This window comes from Phalacrocorax aristotelis, unplaced genomic scaffold (genome assembly GCF_949628215.1).
Source record: "Phalacrocorax aristotelis unplaced genomic scaffold, bGulAri2.1 scaffold_38, whole genome shotgun sequence".
In the NCBI taxonomy this organism is placed as follows: domain Eukaryota; kingdom Metazoa; phylum Chordata; class Aves; order Suliformes; family Phalacrocoracidae; genus Phalacrocorax; species Phalacrocorax aristotelis.
In genome coordinates, this window is record NW_027441119.1 from 460,002 (window position 1) to 483,618 (window position 23,617).

Here is a 23,617-nt window from a genome sequence, read left to right on the forward strand (position 1 = left end):
TCCCAGTTCCATTCCAGTACATCCCAGTACATGCCAGTTGCCTCCCAGTTTCCTCTAAGTACATCCCAGTACTTTAAAGTTCCCTCCCAGTACATCCCAGTTCCCTCACAGTACATCCCAGTACTTCACAGTTCACTCCCACTACATCCCAGTACGTCCCAGTTCCCCCTTGGTACATAACACTTCCCTCCCAATACATCCAAGTTCCCTCCCAGTACATCCCAATCCCCTCCCAGTACATCCCAGTTCCCTGCCAGTATGTCCCAGTACATCCCAGTTCCCTCCCAGTACATACCAGTTCCCTCCCAGTACATACCAGTTCCCTCCCAGTTCCCTCCCACTACATCCCAGTTCCCTCCCAGTACATACCAGTTCCCTCCCAGTACATCCCAGTACATCCTGGTACATCCCAGTTCCCACCCAGTACATCCTACTACATACCAGTTCCCTCCCAGTTCACTCCCAGTACATCCCAGTACTTCACAGTTCCATCCCAGCACATCCCAGTACGCACCAGTTCCCCTCAGTACATAACACTTCCCTCCCAGTACATACCAGTACATCCCAGTGTCCTCACAGTACGTCCCAGTTCCCTCCCAGTACATCCCAGTTCCCTACCAGTACATCCCAGTTCCCTCCCAGTTCACTCCCAGTACATAACAGTTACCTCCCAGTACATCCCAGTAGATCCTGGTACATCCCAAATCCCTGCCAGTTCCACCCGGTACAACCCAGGACAAGCCTGTACATCCTAGTTCCTCCACGGTACATCCCAGGGCATCCCCGCACATTGTAGTGCCTCCCAGTACATCCCAGCTCCCTCCCAGTACTGGGAGGGAACTGGGACGTACTGGGAGGGAACTGGGATGTACTGGGATGTAATGGGACGGAACTGGGATGTATTGGGAGGCACTGGGAAAGAAGTGGTAGTGAACCGGGAGGGAATTGGGATGTACGGGGATGAACTGGTAGGAAACTGGGATGTACTGGCATGGAACGGGGATGTATTGGGATGGACAGGAACGGAACTGGAATGTACTGCGATGTACTGGGATGTACTGGGAGCGAACTGGGATTTACTGGGATGTACTGGGAGGAAACTGGGATATACTGGGAGGAAACTGGGATATACTGGGAGGCATTGGGAGGGAAGTGGGTGTCAACTGGGACATTCCAGTTTCCTCCCAGTACATCCCAGTTCCCTACCAGTGCAGCCCAGTACATCCCAGTTCCCTCCCAGTCCGTCCCAATCCCCTCCCAGTACATCCCAGTTCCCTGCCAGTATGTCCCAGTACGTCCCAGTTCCCTCCCAGTACATACCAGTTCCCTCCCAGTTCCCTCCCACTACATCCCAGTTCCCTCCCAGTACATACCAGTTCCCTCCCAGTACATCCCAGTTCCCACCCAGTACATCCTACTACATACCAGTTCCCTCCCAGTTCACTCCCAGTACATCCCAGTACTTCACAGTTCCCTCCCAGTACATCCCAGTATGTCCCAGTTCCCCTCAGTACATAACACTTCCCTCCCAGTACATAACAGTACATCCCAGTGTCCTCACGGTACGTCCCAGTTCCCTCCCAGTACATCCCAGTTCCCTACCAGTACATCCCAGTTCCCTCCCTGTTCCTTCCCAGTACATAACAGTTACCTCCCAGTACATCCCAGTAGATCCTGGTACATCCCAAATCCCTGCCAGTTCCACCCGGTACAACCCAGTACAAGCCTGTACATCCTAGTTCCTCCACAGTACATCCCAGGGCATCCCCGCACATTGTAGTGCCTCCCAGTACATCCCAGTTCCCTCCCAGTACTGGGAGGGACCTGGGATGTACTGGGAGGGAACTGGGACGTACTGGGAGGGACCTGGGATGTACTGGGATGTAATGGGACGGAACTGGGATGTAATGGGACGGAACTGGTATGTAATGGGACGGAACTGGGAAAGAAGTGGTAGTGAACCGGGAGGGAATTGGGATGTACGGGGATGAACTGGTAGGGAACTGGGATGTACTGGCATGGAACGGGGATGTATTGGGATGTACAGGAACGGAACTGGAATGTACTGCGATGTACTGGCATGTACTGGGAGCAAACTGGGATTTACTGGGATGTACTGGGAGGAAACTGGGATATACTGGGAGGCACTGGGAGGGAAGTGGGTGTCAACTGGGACATTCCAGTTTCCTCCCAGTACATCCCAGTTCCCTACCAGTGCAGCCCAGTACATCCCAGATCCCTCCCAGTACATCCCAGTTCCCTCCCAGTCCGTCCCAGTACATCCCAGTACATCCCAGTTCCCTCACAGTACATCCCAGTTCCCTCACAGTTCACACACAGTTCACTCCCAGTTCCATTCCAGTACATCCCAGTACATGCCACTTTCCTCCAAGTAAACCCCAGTTCCCTCCCACTACATCCAAGTTCCCTCCCACTTCCCTCTAAGTACATCCCAGTACTTCACAGTTCACTCCCAGTACATCCCAGTTCCCCCTCGGTACATAACAGTTCCCTCCCAGTACACCCCAGTACATCCCAGTTCCCTCCCAGTATGTCCCACTACATCCCAGTTCCCTCCCAGTCCATCCCAGTTCCCTCCCAGTAAATCCCAATTCCCAACACTTTCCACCCAGTACATCCCAGTTCCCTCCCAGTACATCCCAGTTCCCTCCCAGTACATCCCAGTACTTCACAGTTCCCTCCCAGTTCACTCCCAGTTCCCTCCCAGTACATCCCAGTTCCCTCTAAGTACATCCCAATACTTCATAGTTCCCTCCCAGCACGTCCCAGTACGTCCCAGTTCCCCTCAGTACATAACACTTCCCTCCCAGTACATACCAGTACATCCCAGTGTCCTCACAGTACATCCCAGTTCCCTCCCAGTACATCCCAGTTCTCTCCCAGTTCACTCCCAGTACACAACAGTTACCTCCCAGTACATCCCAGTACATCCCAGTAGATCCTGGTACATCCCAAATCCCTGCCAGTTCCACCCGGTACAACCCAGTACAAGCCTGTACATCCTAGTTCCTCCACAGTACATCCCAGGGCATCCCCGCACATTGTAGTGCCTCCCAGTACATCCCAGTTCCCTCCCAGTACTGGGAGGGACCTGGGATGTACTGGGAGGGAACTGGGACGTACTGGGATGTAATGGGACGGAACTGGGATGTATTGGGAGGCACTGGGAAAGAAGTGGTAGTGAACCAGGAGGGAACTGGGATGTACGGGGATGAACTGGTAGGAAACTGGGATGTACTGGCATGGAACGGGGATGTATTGGGATGTACAGGAACAGAACTGGAATGTACAGCGATGTATTGGCATGTACTGGCAGCGAGCTGGGATTTACTGGGATGTACTGGGAGGAAACTGGGATATACTGGGAGGAAACTGGGATATACTGGGAGGCATTGGGAGGGAAGTGGGTGTCAACTGGGACATTCCAGTTTCCTCCCAGTACATCCCAGTTCCCTACCAGTGCAGCCCAGTACATCCCAGTTCCCTCCCAGTCCGTCCCAATCCCCTCCCAGTACATCCCAGTTCCCTGCCAGTATGTCCCAGTACATCCCAGTTCCCTCCCAGTACATACCAGTTCCCTCCCAGTACATACCAGTTCCCTCCCAGTACATCCCAGTTCCCACCCAGTACATCCTACTACATACCAGTTCCCTCCCAGTTCACTCCCAGTACACAACAGTTACCTCCCAGTACGTCCCAGTTCCCTCCCAGTACGTCCCAGTACATCCCAGTTCCGTCCCAGTTCCCTACCAGTGCGTCCTAGTTCCCTCCCAGTACGTCCCAGTTCCCTCTTAGTCCATTCCAGTTCCCTCCAGTATATCCCAGTACATCCCAGTTCCCTCCAGTACATCTCAGTTCCCTCACAGTTCACACACAGTTCACTCCCAGTTCCATTCCAGTACATCCCAGTACATGCCAGTTCCCTCCCAGTACATCGCAGTTCCCTCACTGTTCACACACAGTTCACTCCCAGTTCCATTCCAGTACATCCCAGTACATGCCAGTTGCCTCCCAGTTTCCTCTAAGTACATCCCACTACTTCAAAGTTCCCTCCCAGTACATCCCAGTTCCCTCACAGTACATCCCAGTACTTCACAGTTCACTCCCACTACATCCCAGTACGTCCCAGTTCCCCCTTGGTACATAACACTTCCCTCCCAATACATCCAAGTTCCCTCCCAGTACATCCCAATCCCCTCCCAGTACATCCCAGTTCCCTGCCAGTATGTCCCAGTACATCCCAGTTCCCTCCCAGTACATACCAGTTCCCTCCCAGTACATCCCAGTTCCCTCCCAGTTCCCTCCCACTACATCCCAGTACATCCCAGTTCCCTCCCAGTACATACCAGTTCCCTGCCAGTACATACCAGTTCCCTTCCAGTACATACCAGTTCCCTCCCAGTACATCCTGGTACATCCCAGTTCCCACCCAGTACATCCTACTACATACCAGTTCCCTCCCAGTTCACTCCCAGTACATCCCAGTACTTCACAGTTCCCTCCCAGTACATCCCAGTACGTCCCAGTTCCCTCCCAGTACATACCAGTTCCCTCCCAGTACATCCCAGTACATCCCAGTGTCCTCACAGTACGTCCCAGTTCCCTCCCAGTACATACCAGTTCCCTCCCAGTACATCCCAGTACATCCTGGTACATCCCAGTTCCCACCCAGTACATCCTACTACATACCAGTTCACTCCCAGTACATCCCAGTTCCATCCCAGTACATCCCAGTTCCCTCCCAGTTCCTTCCCAGTACATAACAGTTACCTCCCAGTACATCCCAGTACATCCCAGTACATCCTGGTACATCCCAAATCCCTGCCAGTTCCACCCGGTACAACCCAGTACAAGCCTGTACATCCTAGTTCCTCCACGGTACATCCCAGGGCATCCCCGCACATTGTAGTGCCTCCCAGTACATCCCAGATCCCTCCCAGTACATCCCAGTTCCCTCCCAGTCTGTCCCAGTACGTCCCAGTACATCCCAGTTCCCTCACAGAACATCCCAGTTCCCTCACAGTTCACACACAGTTCACTCCCAGTTCCATTCCAGTACATCCCAGTACATGCCACTTTCCTCCAAGTAAATCCCAGTACCCTCCCACTACATTCAAGTTCCCTCCCACTTCCCTCTAAGTACATCCCAGTACTTCACAGTTCACTCCCAGTACATCCCAGTTCCCCCTCGGTACATAACAATTCCCTGCCAGTACACCCCAGTACATCCCAGTTCCCTCCCAGTATGTCCCACTACATCCCAGTTCCCTCCCAGTCCATCCCAGTTCCCTCCCGGTACATCCCAGTTGCCACCCACTACATCCTACTACATACCAGTTCCCTCCCAGTTCACTCCCAGTACACAACAGTTCCCTCCCAGTACGTCCCAGTACATCCCAGTACGTCCCAGTACATCCCAGTTCCGTCCCTGTTTCCGACCAGTGCGTCCTAGTTCCCTCCCAGTACGTCCCAGTTCCCTCTTATTCCATTCCAGTTCCCTCCAGGATATCCCAGTACATCCCAGTTCCCTCCAGTACATCTCAGTTCTCTCCCATTTCCCTCCAAGTACATCCCAGTTCCCTCCCAGTTCAGTCCCAGTACACAACAGTTACCTCCCAGTACATCTCAGTACATCCTAGTAGATCCTAGGACATTTCAAATCCCTGCCAGTTCCACCCGGTACAACCCAGTACAAGCCTGTACATCCTAGTTCCTCCACAGTACATCCCAGGGCATCCCCGCACATTGTAGTGCCTCCCAGTACATCCCAGTTCCCTCCCAGTACTGGGAGGGACCTGGGACGTACTGGGAGGGAACTGGGATGTACTGGGATGTAATGGGACGGAACTGGGATGTATTGGGAGGCACTGGGAAAGAAGTGGTAGTGAACCGGGAAGGAATTGGGATGTACGGGGACGAACCGGTAGGAAACTGGGAGGTACTGGAATGGAACGGGGATGTATTGGGATGTACAGGAACGGAACTGGAATGTACGGCGATGTATTGGCATGTACTGGGAGCGAACTGGGATTTACTGGGATGTACTGGGAGGAAACTGGGATATACTGGGAGGAAACTGGGAGGGAAGTCGGTGTCAACTGGGACATGCCAGTTTCCTCCCAGTACATCCCAGTTCCCTACCAGTCCGTCCCAGTACATCCCAGTTCCCTCCCAGTTCACTCCCAGTACATCCCAGTACATCCCAGTTCCCTCACAGTACATCCCAGTTCCCTCCCAGTTCACACACAGTTCACTCCCAGTTCCATTCCAGTACATCCCAGTACATGCCTGTTGCCTCCCAGTTTCCTCTAAGTACATCCCAGTACTTCAAAGTTCCCTCCCAGTACATCCCAGTTCCCTCACAGTACATCCCAGTACTTCACAGTTCACTCCCACTACATCACAGTACGTCCCAGTTCCCCCTTGGTACATAACACTTCCCTCCCAATACATCCAAGTTCCCTCCCAGTCCGTCCCAATCCCCTCCCAGTACATCCAAGTTCCCTGCCAGTATGTCCCAGTACATCCCAGTTCCCTCCCAGTACATACCAGTTCCCTCCCAGTACATCCCAGTTCCCTCCCAGTTCCCTCCCACTACATCCCAGTTCCCTCCCAGTACATACCAGTTCCCTCCCAGTACATCCGGGTACAACCTGGTACATCCCAGTTCCCACCCAGTACATCCTACTACATACCAGTTCCCTCCCAGTTCACTCCCAGTACATCCCAGTACTTCACAGTTCCATCCCAGTACATCCCAGTACGTCCCAGTTCCCCTCAGTACATAACACTTCCCTCCCAGTACATACCAGTACATCCCAGTGTCCTCACAGTACGTCCCAGTTCCCTCCCAGTACATCCCAGTTCCCTACCAGTACGTCCCAGTTCCCTCCCAGTTCCCTCCCAGTACACAACAGTTACCTCCCAGTACATCCCAGTACATCCCAGTAGATCCTGGTACATCCCAAATCCCTGCTAGTTCCACCCGGTACAACCCAGTACAAGCCTGTACATCCTAGTTCCTCCACAGTACATCCCAGGGCATCCCCGCACATTGTAGTGCCTCCCAGTACATCCCAGGTCCCTCCCAGTACTGGGAGTACTGGGAGGGAACTGGGACGTACTGGGAGGGAACTGGGATGTACTGGGATGTAATGGGACGGAACTGGGATGTATTGGGAGGCACTGGGAAAGAAGTGGTAGTGAACCGGGAGGGAATTGGGATGTACGGGGATGAACTGGTAGGAAACTGGGATGTACTGGCATGGAACGGGGATGTATTGGGATGTACAGGAACAGAACTGGAATGTATAGCGATGTATTGGCATGTACTGGCAGCGAGCTGGGATTTACTGGGATGTACTGGGAGGAAACTGGGATATACTGGGAGGAAACTGGGATATACTGGGAGGCATTGGGAGGGAAGTGGGTGTCAACTGGGACATTCCAGTTTCCTCCCAGTACATCCCAGTTCCCTACCAGTGCAGCCCAGTACATCCCAGTTCCCTCCCAGTCCGTCCCAATCCCCTCCCAGTACATCCCAGTTCCCTGCCAGTATGTCCCAGTACATCCCAGTTCCCTCCCAGTACATACCAGTTCCCTCCCAGTACATCCCAGTTCCCTCCCAGTTCCCTCCCACTACATCCCAGTACATCCCAGTTCCCTCCCAGTACATACCAGTTCCCTCCCACTACATCCCAGTTCCCTCCCGGTACATCCCAGTTCCCACCCAGTACATCCTACTACATACCAGTTCCCTCCCAGTTCACTCCCACTACATCCCAGTACTTCACAGTTCCATCCCAGTACATCCCAGTACGCACCAGTTCCCCTCAGTACATAACACTTCCCTCCCAGTACATACCAGTACATCCCAGTGTCCTCACAGTACGTCCCAGTTCCCTCACAGTACATCCCAGTTCCCTACCAGTACATCCCAGTTCCCTCCCAGTTCACTCCCAGTACATAACAGTTACCTCCCAGTACATCCCAGTAGATCCTGGTACATCCCAAATCCCTGCCAGTTCCACCCGGTACAACCCAGGACAAGCCTGTACATCCTAGTTCCTCCACAGTACATCCCAGGGCATCCCCGCACATTGTAGTGCCTCCCAGTACATCCCAGGTCCCTCCCAGTACATCCCAGTTCCCTCCCAGTTCCCTCCCACTACATCCCAGTTCCCTCCCAGTACATACCAGTTCCCTCCCAGTACATCCCAGTTCCCACCCAGTACATCCTACTACATACCAGTTCCCTCCCAGTTCACTCCCAGTACATCCCAGTACTTCACAGTTCCCTCCCAGTACATCCCAGTATGTCCCAGTTCCCCTCAGTACATAACACTTCCCTCCCAGTACATAACAGTACATCCCAGTGTCCTCACGGTACGTCCCAGTTCCCTCCCAGTACATCCCAGTTCCCTACCAGTACATCCCAGTTCCCTCCCTGTTCCTTCCCAGTACATAACAGTTACCTCCCAGTACATCCCAGTAGATCCTGGTACATCCCAAATCCCTGCCAGTTCCACCCGGTACAACCCAGTACAAGCCTGTACATCCTAGTTCCTCCACGGTACATCCCAGGGCATCCCCGCACATTGTAGTGCCTCCCAGTACATCCCAGTTCCCTCCCAGTACTGGGAGGGACCTGGGATGTACTGGGAGGGAACTGGGACGTACTGGGAGGGACCTGGGATGTACTGGGATGTAATGGGACGGAACTGGGATGTAATGGGACGGAACTGGTATGTAATGGGACGGAACTGGGAAAGAAGTGGTAGTGAACCGGGAGGGAATTGGGATGTACGGGGATGAACTGGTAGGGAACTGGGATGTACTGGCATGGAACGGGGATGTATTGGGATGTACAGGAACGGAACTGGAATGTACTGCGATGTACTGGCATGTACTGGGAGCAAACTGGGATTTACTGGGATGTACTGGGAGGAAACTGGGATATACTGGGAGGCACTGGGAGGGAAGTGGGTGTCAACTGGGACATTCCAGTTTCCTCCCAGTACATCCCAGTTCCCTACCAGTGCAGCCCAGTACATCCCAGATCCCTCCCAGTACATCCCAGTTCCCTCCCAGTCCGTCCCAGTACATCCCAGTACATCCCAGTTCCCTCACAGTACATCCCAGTTCCCTCACAGTTCACACACAGTTCACTCCCAGTTCCATTCCAGTACATCCCAGTACATGCCACTTTCCTCCAAGTAAACCCCAGTTCCCTCCCACTACATCCAAGTTCCCTCCCACTTCCCGATAAGTACATCCCAGTACTTCACAGTTCACTCCCAGTATATCCCAGTTCCCCCTCGGTACATAACAGTTCCCTCCCAGTACACCCCAGTACATCCCAGTTCCCTCCCAGTATGTCCCACTACATCCCAGTTCCCTCCCAGTCCATCCCAGTTCCCTCCCAGTAAATCCCAATTCCCAACACTTTCCACCCAGTACATCCCAGTTCCCTCCCAGTACATCCCAGTTCCCTCCCAGTACATCCCAGTACTTCACAGTTCCCTCCCAGTTCACTCCCAGTTCCCTCCCAGTACATCCCAGTTCCCTCTAAGTACATCCCAATACTTCATAGTTCCCTCCCAGCACGTCCCAGTACGTCCCAGTTCCCCTCAGTACATAACACTTCCCTCCCAGTACATACCAGTACATCCCAGTGTCCTCACAGTACATCCCAGTTCCCTCCCAGTACATCCCAGTTCTCTCCCAGTTCACTCCCAGTACACAACAGTTACCTCCCAGTACATCCCAGTACATCCCAGTAGATCCTGGTACATCCCAAATCCCTGCCAGTTCCACCCGGTACAACCCAGTACAAGCCTGTACATCCTAGTTCCTCCACAGTACATCCCAGGGCATCCCCGCACATTGTAGTGCCTCCCAGTACATCCCAGTTCCCTCCCAGTACTGGGAGGGACCTGGGATTAACTGGGAGGGACCTGGGATGTACTGGGAGGGAACTGGGATGTACTGGGATGTAATGGGACGGAATTGGGATGTAATGGGACGGAAGTGGGAAAGAAGTGGTAGTGAACCGGGAGGGAATTGGGATGTACGGGGATGAACTGGTAGGAAACTGGGATGTACTGGCATGGAACGGGGATGTATTGGGATGTACAGGAACAGAACTGGAATGTACAGCGATGTATTGGCATGTACTGGCAGCGAGCTGGGATTTACTGGGATGTACTGGGAGGAAACTGGGATATACTGGGAGGAAACTGGGATATACTGGGAGGAACCTGGGAGGGAAGTGGGTGTCAACTGGGACATTCCAGTTTCCTCCCAGTACATCCCAGTTCCCTACCAGTGCAGCCCAGTACATCCCAGTTCCCTCCCAGTCCGTCCCAGTACATCCCAGTACATCCCAGTTCCCTCACAGTACATCCCAGTTCCCTCCCAGTTCACACACAGTTCACTCCCAGTTCCATTCCAGTACATCCCAGTACATGCCAGTTGCCTCCCAGTTTCCTCTAAGTACATCCCAGTACTTTAAAGTTCCCTCCCAGTACATCCCAGTTCCCTCACAGTACATCCCAGTACTTCACAGTTCACTCCCACTACATCACAGTACGTCCCAGTTCCCCCTTGGTACATAACACTTCCCTCCCAATACATCCAAGTTCCCTCCCAGTACATCCCAATCCCCTCCCAGTACATCCCAGTTCCCTGCCAGTATGTCCCAGTACATCCCAGTTCCCTCCCAGTACATACCAGTTCCCTGCCAGTACATCCCAGTTCCCTCCCAGTTCCCTCCCACTACATCCCAGTTCCCTCCCAGTACATACCAGTTCCCTCCCACTACATCCCAGTACATCCTCGTACATCCCAGTTCCCACCCAGTACATCCTACTACATACCAGTTCCCTCCCAGTTCACTCCCAGTACATCCCAGTACTTCACAGTTCCCTCCCAGTACATCCCAGTACGTCCCAGTTCCCCTCAGTACATAACACTTCCCTCCCAGTACATACCAGTACATCCCAGTAGATCCTGGTACATCCCAAATCCCTGCCAGTTCCACCCGGTACAACCCAGTACAAGCCTGTACATCCTAGTTCCTCCACAGTACATCCCAGGGCATCCCCGCACATTGTAGTGCCTCCCAGTACATCCCAGTTCCCTCCCAGTACTGGGAGGGACCTGGGATGTACTGGGAGGGACCTGGGATGTACTGGGAGGGAACTGGGATGTACTGGGATGTAATGGGACGGAACTGGGATGTAATGGGACGGAACTGGGAAAGAAGTGGTAGTGAACCGGGAGGGAATTGGGATGTACGGGGATGAACTGGTAGGGAACTGGGATGTACTGGCATGGAACGGGGATGTATTGGGATGTACAGGAACAGAACTGGAATGTACAGCGATGTATTGGCATGTACTGGCAGCGAGCTGGGATTTACTGGGATGTACTGGGAGGAAACTGGGATATACTGGGAGGAAACTGGGATATACTGGGAGGCATTGGGAGGGAAGTGGGTGTCAACTGGGACATTCCAGTTTCCTCCCAGTACATCCCAGTTCCCTACCAGTGCAGCCCAGTACATCCCAGTTCCCTCCCAGTCCGTCCCAATCCCCTCCCAGTACATCCCAGTTCCCTGCCAGTATGTCCCAGTACGTCCCAGTTCCCTCCCAGTACATACCAGTTCCCTCCCAGTACATACCAGTTCCCTCCCAGTACATCCCAGTACATCCTGGTACATCCCAGTTCCCACCCAGTACATCCTACCACATACCAGTTCCCTCCCAGTTCACTCCCAGTACATCCCAGTACTTCACAGTTCCATCCCAGTACATCCCAGTACGCACCGGTTCCCCTCTGTACATAACACTTCCCTCCCAGTACATAACAGTACATCCCAGTGTCCTCACAGTACGTCCCAGTTCCCTCCCAGTACATCCCAGTTCCCTACCAGTACGTCCCAGTTCCCTCCCAGTTCACTCCCAGTACATAACAGTTACCTCCCAGTACATCCCAGTACATCCCAGTAGATCCTGGTACATCCCAAATCCCTGCCAGTTCCACCCGGTACAACCCAGTACAAGCCTGTACATCCTAGTTCCTCCACAGTACATCCCAGGGCATCCCCGCACATTGTAGTGCCTCCCAGTACATCCCAGTTCCCTCCCAGTACTGGGAGGGACCTGGGATGTACTGGGAGGGACCTGGGATGTACTGGGAGGGACCTGGGATGTACTGGGATGTAATGGGACGGAACTGGGATGTATTGGGAGGCACTGGGAAAGAAGTGGTAGCGAACCGGGAGGGAATTGGGATGTACGGGGATGAACTGGTAGGAAACTGGGATGTACTGGCATGGAACGGGGATGTATTGGGATGTACAGGAACGGAACTGGAATGTACTGGCATGTACTGGGAGCAAACTGGGATTTACTGGGATGTACTGGGAGGAAACTGGGATATACTGGGAGGAAACTGGGAGGAAAGTGGGTGTCAACTGGGACATTCCAGTTTCCTCCCAGTACATCCCAGTTCCCTACCAGTGCATCCCAGTCCGTCCCAGTTCCCTCCCAGTCCGTCCCAGTACATCCCAGTTCCCTCCCAGTTCACTCCCAGTACATAACAGATACCTCCCAGTACATCCCAGTACATCCCAAATCCCTGCCAGTTCCACCCGGTACAACCCAGTACAAGCCTGTACATCCTAGTTCCTCCACAGTACATCCCAGGGCATCCCCGCACATTGTAGTGCCTCCCAGTACATCCCAGTTCCCTCCCAGTACTGGGAGGGAACTGGGACGTACTGGGAGGGAACTGGGATATACTGGGAGGAAACTGGGATATACTGGGAGGAACCTGGGAGGGAAGTGGGTGTCAACTGGGACATTCCAGTTTCCTCCCAGTACATCCCAGTTCCCTACCAGTGCAGCCCAGTACATCCCAGATCCCTCCCAGTCCCTCCCAGTACATCCCAGTACATCCCAGTTCCCTCACAGTACATCCCAGTTCCCTCCCAGTTCACACACAGTTCACTCCCAGTTCCATTCCAGTACATCCCAGTACATGCCAGTTGCCTCCCAGTTTCCTCTAAGTACATCCCAGTACTTTAAAGTTCCCTCCCAGTACATCCCAGTTCCCTCACAGTACATCCCAGTACTTCACAGTTCACTCCCACTACATCCCAGTACGTCCCAGTTCCCCCTTGGTACATAACACTTCCCTCCCAATACATCCAAGTTCCCTCCCAGTACATCCCAATCCCCTCCCAGTACATCCCAGTTCCCTGCCAGTATGTCCCAGTACATCCCAGTTCCCTCCCAGTACATACCAGTTCCCTCCCACTACATCCCAGTTCCCTCCCAGTTCCCTCCCAGTACATACCAGTTCCCTCCCAGTACATCCCAGTACATCCTGGTACATCCCAGTTCCCACCCAGTACATCCTACTACATACCAGTTCCCTCCCAGTTCACTCCCAGTACATCCCAGTACTTCACAGTTCCATCCCAGCACATCCCAGTACGCACCAGTTCCCCTCAGTACATAACACTTCCCTCCCAGTACATAACAGTACATCCCAGTGTCCTCACAGTACGTCCCAGTTCCCTCCCAGTACATCCCAGTTCCCTACCAGTACATCCCAGTTCCCTCCCAGTTCACTCCCAGTACATAACAGTTACCTCCCAGTACATCCCAGTAGATCCTGGTACATCCCAAATCCCTGCCAGTTCCACCCGGTACAACCCAGGACAAGCCTGTACATCCTAGTTCCTCCACGGTACATCCCAGGACATCCCCGCACATTGTAGTGCCTCCCAGTACATCCCAGCTCCCTCCCAGTACTGGGAGGGAACTGGGACGTACTGGGAGGGAACTGGGATGTACTGGGATGTAATGGGACGGAACTGGGATGTATTGGGAGGCACTGGGAAAGAAGTGGTAGTGAACCGGGAGGGAACTGGGATGTACGGGGATGAACTGGTAGGAAACTGGGATGTACTGGCATGGAACGGGGATGTATTGGGATGTACAGGAACAGAACTGGAATGTACAGCGATGTATTGGCATGTACTGGCAGCGAGCTGGGATTTACTGGGATGTACTGGGAGGAAACTGGGATATACTGGGAGGAAACTGGGATATACTGGGAGGCATTGGGAGGGAAGTGGGTGTCAACTGGGACATTCCAGTTTCCTCCCAGTACATCCCAGTTCCCTACCAGTGCAGCCCAGTACATCCCAGTTCCCTCCCAGTCCGTCCCAATCCCCTCCCAGTACATCCCAGTTCCCTGCCAGTATGTCCCAGTACATCCCAGTTCCCTCCCAGTACATACCAGTTCCCTCCCAGTACATCCCAGTTCCCTCCCAGTTCCCTCCCACTACATCCCAGTACATCCCAGTTCCCTCCCAGTACATACCAGTTCCCTCCCACTACATCCCAGTACATCCTGGTACATCCCAGTTCCCACCCAGTACATCCTACTACATACCAGTTCCCTCCCAGTTCACTCCCAGTACATCCCAGTACTTCACAGTTCCCTCCCAGTACATCCCAGTACGTCCCAGTTCCCCTCAGTACATAACACTTCCCTCCCAGTACATAACAGTACATCCCAGTGTCCTCACAGTACGTCCCAGTTCCCTCCCAGTACATCCCAGTTCCCTACCAGTACATCCCAGTTACCTCCCTGTTCCTTCCCAGTACATAACAGTTACCTCCCAGTACATCCCAGTAGATCCTGGTACATCCCAAATCCCTGCCAGTTCCACCCGGTACAACCCAGTACAAGCCTGTACATCCTTGTTCCTCCACAGTACATCCCAGGGCATCCCCGCACATTGTAGTGCCTCCCAGTACATCCCAGTTCCCTCCCAGTACTGGGAGGGACCTGGGATGTACTGGGAGGGACCTGGGATGTACTGGGAGGGAACTGGGATGTACTGGGATGTAATGGGACGGAACTGGGATGTAATGGGACGGAACTGGGAAAGAAGTGGTAGTGAACCGGGAGGGAATTGGGATGTACGGGGATGAACTGGTAGGGAACTGGGATGTACTGGCATGGAACGGGGATGTATTGGGATGTACAGGAACAGAACTGGAATGTACAGCGATGTATTGGCATGTACTGGCAGCGAGCTGGGATTTACTGGGATGTACTGGGAGGAAACTGGGATATACTGGGAGGAAACTGGGATATACTGGGAGGCATTGGGAGGGAAGTGGGTGTCAACTGGGACATTCCAGTTTCCTCCCAGTACATCCCAGTTCCCTACCAGTGCAGCCCAGTACATCCCAGTTCCCTCCCAGTCCGTCCCAATCCCCTCCCAGTACATCCCAGTTCCCTGCCAGTATGTCCCAGTACATCCCAGTTCCCTCCCAGTACATACCAGTTCCCTCCCAGTACATACCAGTTCCCTCCCAGTACATCCCAGTACATCCTGGTACATCCCAGTTCCCACCCAGTACATCCTACCACATACCAGTTCCCTCCCAGTTCACTCCCAGTACATCCCAGTACTTCACAGTTCCATCCCAGTACATCCCAGTACGCACCGGTTCCCCTCTGTACATAACACTTCCCTCCCAGTACATAACAGTACATCCCAGTGTCCTCACAGTACGTCCCAGTTCCCTCCCAGTACATCCCAGTTCCCTACCAGTACGTCCCAGTTCCCTCCCAGTTCACTCCCAGTACATAACAGTTACCTCCCAGTACATCCCAGTACATCCCAGTAGATCCTGGTACATCCCAAATCCCTGCCAGTTCCACCCGGTACAACCCAGTACAAGCCTGTACATCCTAGTTCCTCCACAGTACATCCCAGGGCATCCCCGCACATTGTAGTGCCTCCCAGTACATCCCAGTTCCCTCCCAGTACTGGGAGGGACCTGGGATGTACTGGGAGGGACCTGGGATGTACTGGGAGGGACCTGGGATGTACTGGGATGTAATGGGACGGAACTGGGATGTATTGGGAGGCACTGGGAAAGAAGTGGTAGCGAACCGGGAGGGAATTGGGATGTACGGGGATGAACTGGTAGGAAACTGGGATGTACTGGCATGGAACGGGGATGTATTGGGATGTACAGGAACGGAACTGGAATGTACTGGCATGTACTGGGAGCAAACTGGGATTTACTGGGATGTACTGGGAGGAAACTGGGATATACTGGGAGGAAACTGGGAGGAAAGTGGGTGTCAACTGGGACATTCCAGTTTCCTCCCAGTACATCCCAGTTCCCTACCAGTGCATCCCAGTCCGTCCCAGTTCCCTCCCAGTCCGTCCCAGTACATCCCAGTTCCCTCCCAGTTCACTCCCAGTACATAACAGATACCTCCCAGTACATCCCAGTACATCCCAAATCCCTGCCAGTTCCACCCGGTACAACCCAGTACAAGCCTGTACATCCTAGTTCCTCCACAGTACATCCCAGGGCATCCCCGCACATTGTAGTGCCTCCCAGTACATCCCAGTTCCCTCCCAGTACTGGGAGGGAACTGGGACGTACTGGGAGGGAACTGGGATATACTGGGAGGAAACTGGGATATACTGGGAGGAACCTGGGAGGGAAGTGGGTGTCAACTGGGACATTCCAGTTTCCTCCCAGTACATCCCAGTTCCCTACCAGTGCAGCCCAGTACATCCCAGATCCCTCCCAGTCCCTCCCAGTACATCCCAGTACATCCCAGTTCCCTCACAGTACATCCCAGTTCCCTCCCAGTTCACACACAGTTCACTCCCAGTTCCATTCCAGTACATCCCAGTACATGCCAGTTGCCTCCCAGTTTCCTCTAAGTACATCCCAGTACTTTAAAGTTCCCTCCCAGTACATCCCAGTTCCCTCACAGTACATCCCAGTACTTCACAGTTCACTCCCACTACATCCCAGTACGTCCCAGTTCCCCCTTGGTACATAACACTTCCCTCCCAATACATCCAAGTTCCCTCCCAGTACATCCCAATCCCCTCCCAGTACATCCCAGTTCCCTGCCAGTATGTCCCAGTACATCCCAGTTCCCTCCCAGTACATACCAGTTCCCTCCCACTACATCCCAGTTCCCTCCCAGTTCCCTCCCAGTACATACCAGTTCCCTCCCAGTACATCCCAGTACATCCTGGTACATCCCAGTTCCCACCCAGTACATCCTACTACATACCAGTTCCCTCCCAGTTCACTCCCAGTACATCCCAGTACTTCACAGTTCCATCCCAGCACATCCCAGTACGCACCAGTTCCCCTCAGTACATAACACTTCCCTCCCAGTACATACCAGTACATCCCAGTGTCCTCACAGTACGTCCCAGTTCCCTCCCAGTACATCCCAGTTCCCTACCAGTACATCCCAGTTCCCTCCCAGTTCACTCCCAGTACATAACAGTTACCTCCCAGTACATCCCAGTAGATCCTGGTACATCCCAAATCCCTGCCAGTTCCACCCGGTACAACCCAGGACAAGCCTGTACATCCTAGTTCCTCCACAGTACATCCCAGGACATCCCCGCACATTGTAGTGCCTCCCAGTACATCCCAGCTCCCTCCCAGTACTGGGAGGGAACTGGGACGTACTGGGAGGGAACTGGGATGTACTGGGATGTAATGGGACGGAACTGGGATGTATTGGGAGGCACTGGGAAAGAAGTGGTAGTGAACCGGGAGGGAATTGGGATGTACGGGGATGAACTGGTAGGAAACTGGGATGTACTGGCATGGAACGGGGATGTATTGGGATGGACAGGAACGGAACTGGAATGTACTGCGATGTACTGGGATGTACTGGGAGCGAACTGGGATTTACTGGGATGTACTGGGAGGAAACTGGGATATACTGGGAGGAAACTGGGATATACTGGGAGGCATTGGGAGGGAAGTGGGTGTCAACTGGGACATTCCAGTTTCCTCCCAGTACATCCCAGTTCCCTACCAGTGCAGCCCAGTACATCCCAGTTCCCTCCCAGTCCGTCCCAATCCCCTCCCAGTACATCCCAGTTCCCTGCCAGTATGTCCCAGTACGTCCCAGTTCCCTCCCAGTACATACCAGTTCCCTCCCAGTTCCCTCCCACTACATCCCAGTTCCCTCCCAGTACATACCAGTTCCCTCCCAGTACATCCCAGTTCCCACCCAGTACATCCTACTACATACCAGTTCCCTCCCAGTTCACTCCCAGTACATCCCAGTACTTCACAGTTCCCTCCCAGTACATCCCAGTATGTCCCAGTTCCCCTCAGTACATAACACTTCCCTCCCAGTACATAACAGTACATCCCAGTGTCCTCACGGTACGTCCCAGTTCCCTCCCAGTACATCCCAGTTCCCTACCAGTACATCCCAGTTCCCTCCCTGTTCCTTCCCAGTACATAACAGTTACCTCCCAGTACATCCCAGTAGATCCTGGTACATCCCAAATCCCTGCCAGTTCCACCCGGTACAACCCAGTACAAGCCTGTACATCCTAGTTCCTCCACAGTACATCCCAGGGCATCCCCGCACATTGTAGTGCCTCCCAGTACATCCCAGTTCCCTCCCAGTACTGGGAGGGACCTGGGATGTACTGGGAGGGAACTGGGACGTACTGGGAGGGACCTGGGATGTACTGGGATGTAATGGGACGGAACTGGGATGTAATGGGACGGAACTGGGATGTAATGGGACGGAACTGGGAAAGAAGTGGTAGTGAACCGGGAGGGAATTGGGATGTACGGGGATGAACTGGTAGGGAACTGGGATGTACTGGCATGGAACGGGGATGTATTGGGATGTACAGGAACGGAACTGGAATGTACTGCGATGTACTGGCATGTACTGGGAGCAAACTGGGATTTACTGGGATGTACTGGGAGGAAACTGGGATATACTGGGAGGCACTGGGAGGGAAGTGGGTGTCAACTGGGACATTCCAGTTTCCTCCCAGTACATCCCAGTTCCCTACCAGTGCAGCCCAGTACATCCCAGATCCCTCCCAGTACATCCCAGTTCCCTCCCGGTCCGTCCCAGTACATCCCAGTACATCCCAGTTCCCTCACAGTACATCCCAGTTCCCTCACAGTTCACACACAGTTCACTCCCAGTTCCATTCCAGTACATCCCAGTACATGCCACTTTCCTCCAAGTAAACCCCAGTTCCCTCCCACTACATCCAAGTTCCCTCCCACTTCCCGATAAGTACATCCCAGTACTTCACAGTTCACTCCCAGTACATCCCAGTTCCCCCTCGGTACATAACAGTTCCCTCCCAGTACACCCCAGTACATCCCAGTTCCCTCCCAGTATGTCCCACTACATCCCAGTTCCCTCCCAGTCCATCCCAGTTCCCTCCCAGTAAATCCCAATTCCCAACACTTTCCACCCAGTACATCCCAGTTCCCTCCCAGTACATCCCAGTTCCCTCCCAGTACATCCCAGTACTTCACAGTTCCCTCCCAGTTCACTCCCAGTTCCCTCCCAGTACATCCCAGTTCCCTCTAAGTACATCCCAATACTTCATAGTTCCCTCCCAGCACGTCCCAGTACGTCCCAGTTCCCCTCAGTACATAACACTTCCCTCCCAGTACATACCAGTACATCCCAGTGTCCTCACAGTACATCCCAGTTCCCTCCCAGTACATCCCAGTTCTCTCCCAGTTCACTCCCAGTACACAACAGTTACCTCCCAGTACATCCCAGTACATCCCAGGAGATCCTGGTACATCCCAAATCCCTGCCAGTTCCACCCGGTACAACCCAGTACAAGCCTGTACATCCTAGTTCCTCCACAGTACATCCCAGGGCATCCCCGCACATTGTAGTGCCTCCCACTACATCCCAGTTCCCTCCCAGTACTGGGAGGGACCTGGGATGTACTGGGAGGGAACTGGGACGTACTGGGATGTAATGGGACGGAACTGGGATGTATTGGGAGGCACTGGGAAAGAAGTGGTAGTGAACCGGGAGGGAACTGGGATGTACGGGGATGAACTGGTAGGAAACTGGGATGTACTGGCATGGAACGGGGATGTATTGGGATGTACAGGAACAGAACTGGAATGTACAGCGATGTATTGGCATGTACTGGCAGCGAGCTGGGATTTACTGGGATGTACTGGGAGGAAACTGGGATATACTGGGAGGAAACTGGGATATACTGGGAGGCATTGGGAGGGAAGTGGGTGTCAACTGGGACATTCCAGTTTCCTCCCAGTACATCCCAGTTCCCTACCAGTGCAGCCCAGTACATCCCAGTTCCCTCCCAGTCCGTCCCAATCCCCTCCCAGTACATCCCAGTTCCCTGCCAGTATGTCCCAGTACATCCCAGTTCCCTCCCAGTACATACCAGTTCCCTCCCAGTACATCCCAGTACATCCTGGTACATCCCAGTTCCCACCCAGTACATCCTACTACATACCAGTTCCCTCCCAGTTCACTCCCAGTACATCCCAGTACTTCACAGTTCCCTCCCAGTACATCCCAGTACGTCCCAGTTCCCCTCAGTACATAACACTTCCCTCCCAGTACATAACAGTACATCCCAGTGTCCTCACAGTACGTCCCAGTTCCCTCACAGTACATCCCAGTTCCCTACCAGTACATCCCAGTTCCCTCCCTGTTCCTTCCCAGTACATAACAGTTACCTCCCAGTACATCCCAGTACATCCTGGTACATCCCAAATCCCTGCCAGTTCCACCCGGTACAACCCAGTACAAGCCTGTACATCCTAGTTCCTCCACAGTACATCCCAGGGCATCCCCGCACATTGTAGTGCCTCCCAGTACATCCCAGTTCCCTCCCAGTACTGGGAGGGACCTGGGATGTACTGGGAGGGACCTGGGATGTACTGGGAGGGACCTGGGATGTACTGGGATGTAATGGGACGGAACTGGGATGTAATGGGACGGAACTGGGAAAGAAGTGGTAGTGAACCGGGAGGGAATTGGGATGTACGGGGATGAACTGGTAGGGAACTGGGATGTACTGGCATGGAACGGGGATGTATTGGGATGTACAGGAACAGAACTGGAATGTACAGCGATGTATTGGCATGTACTGGCAGCGAGCTGGGATTTACTGGGATGTACTGGGAGGAAACTGGGATATACTGGGAGGAAACTGGGATATACTGGGAGGCATTGGGAGGGAAGTGGGTGTCAACTGGGACATTCCAGTTTCCTCCCAGTACATCCCAGTTCCCTACCAGTGCAGCCCAGTACATCCCAGTTCCCTCCCAGTCCGTCCCAATCCCCTCCCAGTACATCCCAGTTCCCTGCCAGTATGTCCCAGTACATCCCAGTTCCCTCCCAGTACATCCCAGTTCCCTCCCAGTACATCCCAGTTCCCTCCCAGTTCCCTCCCACTACATCCCAGTACATCCCAGTTCCCTCCCAGTACATACCAGTTCCCTCCCACTACATCCCAGTACATCCTGGTACATCCCAGTTCCCACCCAGTACATCCTACTACATACCAGTTCCCTCCCAGTTCACTCCCAGTACATCCCAGTACGTCCCAGTTCCCCTCAGTACATAACACTTCCCTCCCAGTACATACCAGTACATCCCAGTGTCCTCACAGTACATCCCAGTTCCCTCCCAGTACATCCCAGTTCCCTCCCAGTACATCCCAGTTCCCTCCCTGTTCCTTCCCAGTACATAACAGTTACCTCCCAGTACATCCCAGTAGATCCTGGTACATCCCAAATCCCTGCCAGTTCCACCCGGTACAACCCAGTACAAGCCTGTACATCCTTGTTCCTCCACAGTACATCCCAGGGCATCCCCGCACATTGTAGTGCCTCCCAGTACATCCCAGTTCCCTCCCAGTACTGGGAGGGACCTGGGATGTACTGGGAGGGACCTGGGATGTACTGGGAGGGAACTGGGATGTACTGGGATGTAATGGGACGGAACTGGGAAAGAAGTGGTAGTGAACCGGGAGGGAATTGGGATGTACGGGGATGAACTGGTAGGGAACTGGGATGTACTGGCATGGAACGGGGATGTATTGGGATGTACAGGAACAGAACTGGAATGTACAGCGATGTATTGGCATGTACTGGCAGCGAGCTGGGATTTACTGGGATGTACTGGGAGGAAACTGGGATATACTGGGAGGAAACTGGGATATACTGGGAGGCATTGGGAGGGAAGTGGGTGTCAACTGGGACATTCCAGTTTCCTCCCAGTACATCCCAGTTCCCTACCAGTGCAGCCCAGTACATCCCAGTTCCCTCCCAGTCCGTCCCAATCCCCTCCCAGTACATCCCAGTTCCCTGCCAGTATGTCCCAGTACATCCCAGTTCCCTCCCAGTACATACCAGTTCCCTCCCAGTACATACCAGTTCCCTCCCAGTACATCCCAGTACATCCTGGTACATCCCAGTTCCCACCCAGTACATCCTACCACATACCAGTTCCCTCCCAGTTCACTCCCAGTACATCCCAGTACTTCACAGTTCCATCCCAGTACATCCCAGTACGCACCGGTTCCCCTCTGTACATAACACTTCCCTCCCAGTACATAACAGTACATCCCAGTGTCCTCACAGTACGTCCCAGTTCCCTCCCAGTACATCCCAGTTCCCTACCAGTACGTCCCAGTTCCCTCCCAGTTCACTCCCAGTACATAACAGTTACCTCCCAGTACATCCCAGTACATCCCAGTAGATCCTGGTACATCCCAAATCCCTGCCAGTTCCACCCGGTACAACCCAGTACAAGCCTGTACATCCTAGTTCCTCCACAGTACATCCCAGGGCATCCCCGCACATTGTAGTGCCTCCCAGTACATCCCAGTTCCCTCCCAGTACTGGGAGGGACCTGGGATGTACTGGGAGGGACCTGGGATGTACTGGGAGGGACCTGGGATGTACTGGGATGTAATGGGACGGAACTGGGATGTATTGGGAGGCACTGGGAAAGAAGTGGTAGCGAACCGGGAGGGAATTGGGATGTACGGGGATGAACTGGTAGGAAACTGGGATGTACTGGCATGGAACGGGGATGTATTGGGATGTACAGGAACGGAACTGGAATGTACTGCGATGTACTGGGAGCAAACTGGGATTTACTGGGATGTACTGGGAGGAAACTGGGATATACTGGGAGGAAACTGGGAGGAAAGTGGGTGTCAACTGGGACATTCCAGTTTCCTCCCAGTACATCCCAGTTCCCTACCAGTGCATCCCAGTCCGTCCCAGTTCCCTCCCAGTCCGTCCCAGTACATCCCAGTTCCCTCCCAGTTCACTCCCAGTACATAACAGATACCTCCCAGTACATCCCAAATCCCTGCCAGTTCCACCCGGTACAACCCAGTACAAGCCTGTACATCCTAGTTCCTCCACAGTACATCCCAGGGCATCCCCGCACATTGTAGTGCCTCCCAGTACATCCCAGCTCCCTCCCAGTACTGGGAGGGAACTGGGACGTACTGGGAGGGAACTGGGATGTACTGGGAGGAAACTGGGATATACTGGGAGGAACCTGGGAGGGAAGTGGGTGTCAACTGGGACATTCCAGTTTCCTCCCAGTACATCCCAGTTCCCTACCAGTGCAGCCCAGTACATCCCAGATCCCTCCCAGTCCCTCCCAGTACATCCCAGTACATCCCAGTTCCCTCACAGTACATCCCAGTTCCCTCCCA